Source organism: Apium graveolens, chromosome 7 (assembly GCF_009905375.1).
Source record: "Apium graveolens cultivar Ventura chromosome 7, ASM990537v1, whole genome shotgun sequence".
NCBI classification, from domain to species: Eukaryota; Viridiplantae; Streptophyta; class Magnoliopsida; order Apiales; family Apiaceae; genus Apium; species Apium graveolens.
The window spans coordinates 251,771,048-251,777,488 of record NC_133653.1 but is presented as its reverse complement, the minus strand read 5'-3'; positions in this window follow the sequence as shown (position 1 = coordinate 251,777,488).

Genomic DNA, 6,441 nt, shown 5'->3' with positions numbered 1-6,441 from the left:
AACGGTGCCGGTTTTCGAGATAATGATCCAAATCAGTACAATTTGTACTGCGGTCTTGGTCTCAGCGCCTGGTTACACGTATTACGAGGTGATAATTGTGATAGTTTAATAAAAAGCTCCCGTTTATCGAAAATACGAGTTTTATTGATTTACCGAAACGAATATTGTATCGAAAATGTTGCGCCGGGACCCGCGCAGGACAAACCGTACGCCGGATCGAAAAAGTCGAAACATGGCAAATGCTCGGAATATTGCAATTGGGTTAGGAAGGAGTTCTCGGAAGAGTTTCGGGTTCTAAAAACGTAAAAACGGATGACGTTGGTTGGTTCCCGTTTTTATAAAATAGATTTTAAATATTCGGAAAAAGATTTTATAAAATCCATATGATTCCTATAAATTCATAAATCAACATAAAAATAATTAGGAAGATATGACAATTATCTATATTTTATTTGGAACATATAAACATTGAAATACTCAATTAATAATATTTTTAAATATCCAAACACATTTAACACTTAACAAATAATTCACAGAATAGATACTGAATACATATAATAATTATCTATTAGCAAAAATAATTACACGATATATTCCGGATATTACAACATCTTGTTCTCCCTTACTTGCTCAGTACCATCACAAATAATTTGTATTGTGTCCCAAACCTCTTTGGCTATTTAATAATTAATGATGTTATCAAACATATCACCATCAACTCCATTGAACAATATATTCACGGCCTTTTTTTCTTTCCTGGCTTGCTCAATATCAGGGTCTGACTATTCATGCCTAGGTTTTGGAACAGATGGCTCATTGCCAGTTGGAGCTGTCATTGGTACATGAGGACCTCTCTCTATACAGTCCACATAGGCCTCATCTTGAGAAAGAAGATATAGCTGCATCTTCACCTTCCAGTGGTGATAGTTTTCTTTGTCCAGAAATGGGATCTTCTCTCCAACATCATTTTTGTTCATCTTGTTGTTTGTTATGATTTTTATACTCTTTGCTCTTCAAGAGCTTACTCCGATACCAATTGTTATTCCCTAACAATACAACAAGAATTAGAGAAGGGGGGGTTGAATGTAATTCTGGCTACTTTTTCTTGATTTTGAAATGTTCTAACTTAATACATATAACAGTGTTTGATTAGCAATGGTGCGGAATAAAAGAAAGATAGAAATCAAAACACTAAGTAATAAAAACACAAGCTTTTAAAACTTTCTGGTGGATTTGAAATTATCCACCATATATATATATATCAATTGAGAACCCTGTGAAGCTTTGAATAGCTCACAGCTACTTTACCAGTTTGAACAAACAAAGCTACAGAGAAATGCTTACAGAATACAGCTTGATATGTTTCTTTGAAAATAAGCTTGCTTAGTTTTTTTATTCTACTTGATACACTTGGTTTATATATCACCAAGTTTACATGACAATAAGACAAGATAATAAAACAAAACATATCTAGTCTAACTCCATGCTACTTCATTACTCTATTCCATCATCTTTGAATATATTCACAATTGCATGGAAATGGTAATGCTTCTTTGTTCTCGAAATCCTGCTTAACAGGCTGCCACATTCCTTTTGCAAACACCCAATGCATGTGACTGTGTTGTCACTGTCAATAACTATTTGAATTTAATCATCCGTCGTGACTATATTTGTCATCTTTCGGGAGCTTTGTTGATCATCCGTCGGGAGTTTTGCAGATCATCCGTCGGGAGTTTTGCAGATCATCCGTCGGGAGTTTTGCAGATCATCCGTCGGGAGTCTATTTGCCACTTGACTCTATTTCACTTATATAGAATTACAAGAAATCTCATATTTATATTTAGTCAACCTATTCTGCATATCAATCTAGTAGACAACATGACTTACAAAACCCTACACAATCTACTTGACTAAAACATGTTGTTTGCAGAAATGTGCTACAATTCTTATTGTTACATAAGCTACACTCTCGATGGATGTCAAATTGTCATCCGTCGGGACTATATTAGATCATCCGTCGGGACTATATTAGATCATCCGTCGGGAGCTACAAAATTCATAATTAAATCTACTAAGGTGTTTTGTTTAACTTATCATCAAGTTCACAACATATTCCTAACATTGACTTATCGATAACTCACTCGAGAAGTCTTAAAATGACTTGTCGATAAGTCAATTTGACTTATCGAGAACTCAGTTCTTTATACACTTTTGATCACTTTGATTATGCCTTGTGTTAATTTTTTATATTGAGAATATAAATTAACAATCAGACAGTTTACTTAGAATTTAAAAAATTCCAAGCTGAATTTTGAATTTTGAAAAATAAATATGCAGAGATTTCAGAAATATTTATAATTCATAGTTCAGTTAATTCTAATTAAATCATATTAATTTTGATTTACTAGAAATTAATCTACTGCAACACATTAGCTGAGATCTTTTGCCTTAGGATGAAGAATTTAACATTCCAATTTCACCTACAAGTCTAGTGAAGGTTGCTTCATCCAAATATTTAGTAAAAATGTCAGTTAATTATTTTCCTGTTGGAACAAAAATAAGCTCAATGGTACCATTTGCAGCATGTTCTCTAATAAAATGGTACCTTACATCAATGTGCTTTGTCCTAGAATGATTAACTGGATCAGCCATAATAGATATAACACTAGTATTGTCACACATAATTGGAATTTTGTGTAACAGTAGGCCATAGTCCATTAGCTGATTTCTAATCCAAAGAACTTGAGCACAACAACTTCCAGCAACTATGTATTCAGCTTCAGCAGTGGAAGTTGACACATGTTGTTTCTTGTTATACCAAGATACAAGTCTTTGTCCAAGAAACTAACAGCTTCCACTAGTACTTTTTCTGTCAACCCTGCATCCAATAAAATCTGCATCTGTGTATCCAACAGCTTCAAAACCAGTTCCCTTAGGATACCATAATCCCAAGTTTAGAGTCCCCTTCAAGTATCTGAAAATCCTCTTCACAGCCATAAAATGTGATTCTTTTGGATTGGCTTGAAATCTTGCACATAGACATGTTGCAAACATGATGTCAACATGATGTCTGGTCTACTTGCAGTTAAGTAAAGCAATGATCCAATCATTCCTCTATAACTTGTTATATCTACACTCTTGCCCTTTTTATCTTCATCCAACTTTGTTGCTGTAGATATAGGTGTAGATGCAGGTGAACAACCAACCATGCCAAACTTTTTCAATAAATCTTTAATACATACTTAGTCTGGCTAATGATGATTCCATCACTTCTTTGACTGACTTCAATTTCAAGAAAGTAACTTAATTCCCCCATCATATTCATTTCATATTCACTCTGCATAAGCTTAAAAAATCTCTGACAGAGCTTCTCATTAGTAGAACTAAAGATGATATCATCCACATTAATCTGAACCAGGATCATATCACCACCATGCAGCTTGTAGAAGAGTGTCTTATCTATTGTTCCTCTAGTGAAACCATGTTTAAGTAGAAAATCTGTCAATGTGTCATTCCAAGCTCTAGGTGCCTGCTTTAGTCCATAGCCTTGAGTAGCTTGTACATAAAATCTAAAAATTCTGGATCTTCAAAGCCAGGTGGCTGTTGCACATAAACTTCTTCTTCTAACTCAACATTTAGAAAGGCACTCTTGACATCCATTTGATATACTTTGAAGTTTGATTGTGCAGCAAATGCTAGAAAGATCCTTATTGCTTCAAGTCTTGCAAGTGGAGCAAATTTTTTATCATAAACAGTTCATTCTTCCTGTAAGTAGCCTTTTACAACCAACCTTGCCTTGTTTTTGGTACTATACCATTTTCATCCATCTTGTTCCTGAACACCCATTTTGTTCCAATTACACTTCTGTTCTTTGGTGCAGGAACTAGCTCCCAAACTTTGTTTCTTTCAAACTGATTAAGCTCTTCTTGCATGGCAGATATCCAATCAGGATTCATAAGAGCTTCTTTAGTTTTCTTAGGCTCTACTTGAGACAGAAAGCATGCATGTAGGCACTCATTTGCAGTTGCACTTCTAGTCCTCACACCAACATTGGGATCACCAATTATTACATTTTGATTGTGACTCCTATCCCATTTTCTGGTGTGAGTTTGTTGACTGGTGCCTTCATCATTTTCTTCATTATTGTTATGACTAGTAGATCATTCTTCTCTTTCTCCCCCTGAGTTTGTGATATCAAATTCAAGTGTATGAGATAAACTTCTATTTTCATGATTTTCCTGTTCAATAGTCTCTTCATTCATCATCTGTTGTGCATTGCCTTCATCCTCTTCATCAGAATCTCTGTTAATGTTGAGATTTTCAAACACAAGGGCTTCAACTTTATTATCATCAAGGCATTCCAATCCTGGACACTTGTCATCATCAAAAGTCACATTTGTGCTTTCCATGATTTTCTTTTGATCAATTACGTAGACCTTGTAGGCAGTTCTCTCCAATGAATATCCCATAAAAATTGCTTAAAAAACCTTTGAGTCAAATTTTCCCACATATTCAGAGTTGTCTTTTAAAATGTAACACTTGCTTCCAAACACATGAAGATGCTTTACAATAGGCTTTCTCTTAGACATGATTGAGTAAGGTGATTTGCCATGATTCTTGTTAATGAGATATCTGTTTTGAGTGTAGCATGTAGTATTTACAGCTTCTTCCCAAAAACTAGTTGGCAGATTGGCATCTTGCAGCATTGTCCTTGCAGCTTCTATTAATATTCTGTTCTTTCTCTCAACTACCCCATTTTGTTGAGGTGTTCTAGCAGCAGAGAACTCTTGAACAATGCCTTCGTTTTTGCAGAATTCACTCAATGTTGCATTTTTTAATTTTGTTCCATTATCACTTCTCAATCTCTTCACACAATTTTGATCTTCAGCCTATTTCTCTATCTTCCTTATGTGCTTAATTATGATGTATGGAGTCTCATCTTTAGAATGCATAAATTTTACCCATGTGTATCTTGAGTAGTCATCCACCATTACAACTGCATATTTGTTCCTTGAAATTGATAAGACATTCACCTGCCCAAACAAGTCCATGTGAATAAGTTACAATGCTGTACTTATGGAATTCATAGTTTTTGACTTGTGACTTGATCTTTTCATTTTACCTTTCTGACAGGCTTCACAGACTTCATGTTGTGTATATGTTGTGTACTTGATAATTTCATGAACAAAACACCTTGGTAGATTTTACTAAGTAAAAATGTAGCACTCGACGGATAAGGATTATAGTCCCGACGGATAACTCATTTTAGTCCCGACGGATGATGACTTATTATCCATCGAGTGAGTAGCTTATGTAACAATAAGTCTGTAGCACATTTCTGCATACATATTGTTTAGAATCTGTAGTAGTACTTAAGTCATGTTGACTGTAACTAGATATGCAGAATAGGTTGATTAATTGTACATAGATGATGTCTTGTAATTCTGCATAAATGAAATGAAGTCAAGTGCCTGATTGCTACCCGACAGATGAACAACAATGGATTCGACGGATGATCAACAACCTGACGGATGATCATTAACTCGACGGATGATCATAAACCCAACGGATAAAGAATTCAAATATCTGTTGACAGTGACAACATAGTCACATGCGTTGAGTGTATGCAAATGGAATATGGTAGCCTATTCAACTGGGTTTTCGAGAACAAAGAAGCATTGCCATTTCCATGCTATTATGAAGATATTCAAAGATGCTGGAATAGAGTAATGAAGTAGCATTGTATTATACTTGATAGTTTTTGTTTTATTATCCTGTCTTATTACTTTGTAATCTTGGTGATATATAAACCAAGAAGCAGCAACAGAACTAAGGAACCAAGCAACTAAGAGAGAAACAATTGTAAGCTGTATTGCTAGTATTTCTCTTATTCTTGGTTGTTATCATTTTATAAGCAGCTGTGAGCTTTTTGCACACAGAGTTCTCTCGATATATATTATATATCTCTGGTGGAATCACTCAAATCCACCAGAAAGTTTTTAAAGACTCTTATTTTTAATTACTTGTGTTTTGATTCATTTCAAGTAACTATTCCGCATTCTGCTAATCAATTCACACTTATATATATTTGAGTTAGAACATTTTTATTCAAGAAAAAGTTTCAAGAATTCCATTCAACCCCCCTTCTGTAATTCTTGTTACATTGTTAAGGGACTAACACTTCAATTTGAGCAAACTCTAATTTTGGCATGTCTCTCACCAACTCTTTCTTGACCAGAGTATTGATTGCCTTATAGTTTAGATGTGAGAGTTTCTTATGCCATAACTTGCTTTGCTCTATGGATGCCTTGGTGTAGAAGTAACAAATTCCATCCTCATTTATTGAGTCCAAGTCTGCAACAAACAAGCTTCCTTTCCTTACTCCTTTCAGAGCAACTTCATTGGTTTTCTTGCTGATGAAAATACATTCTTTTTTGTCAA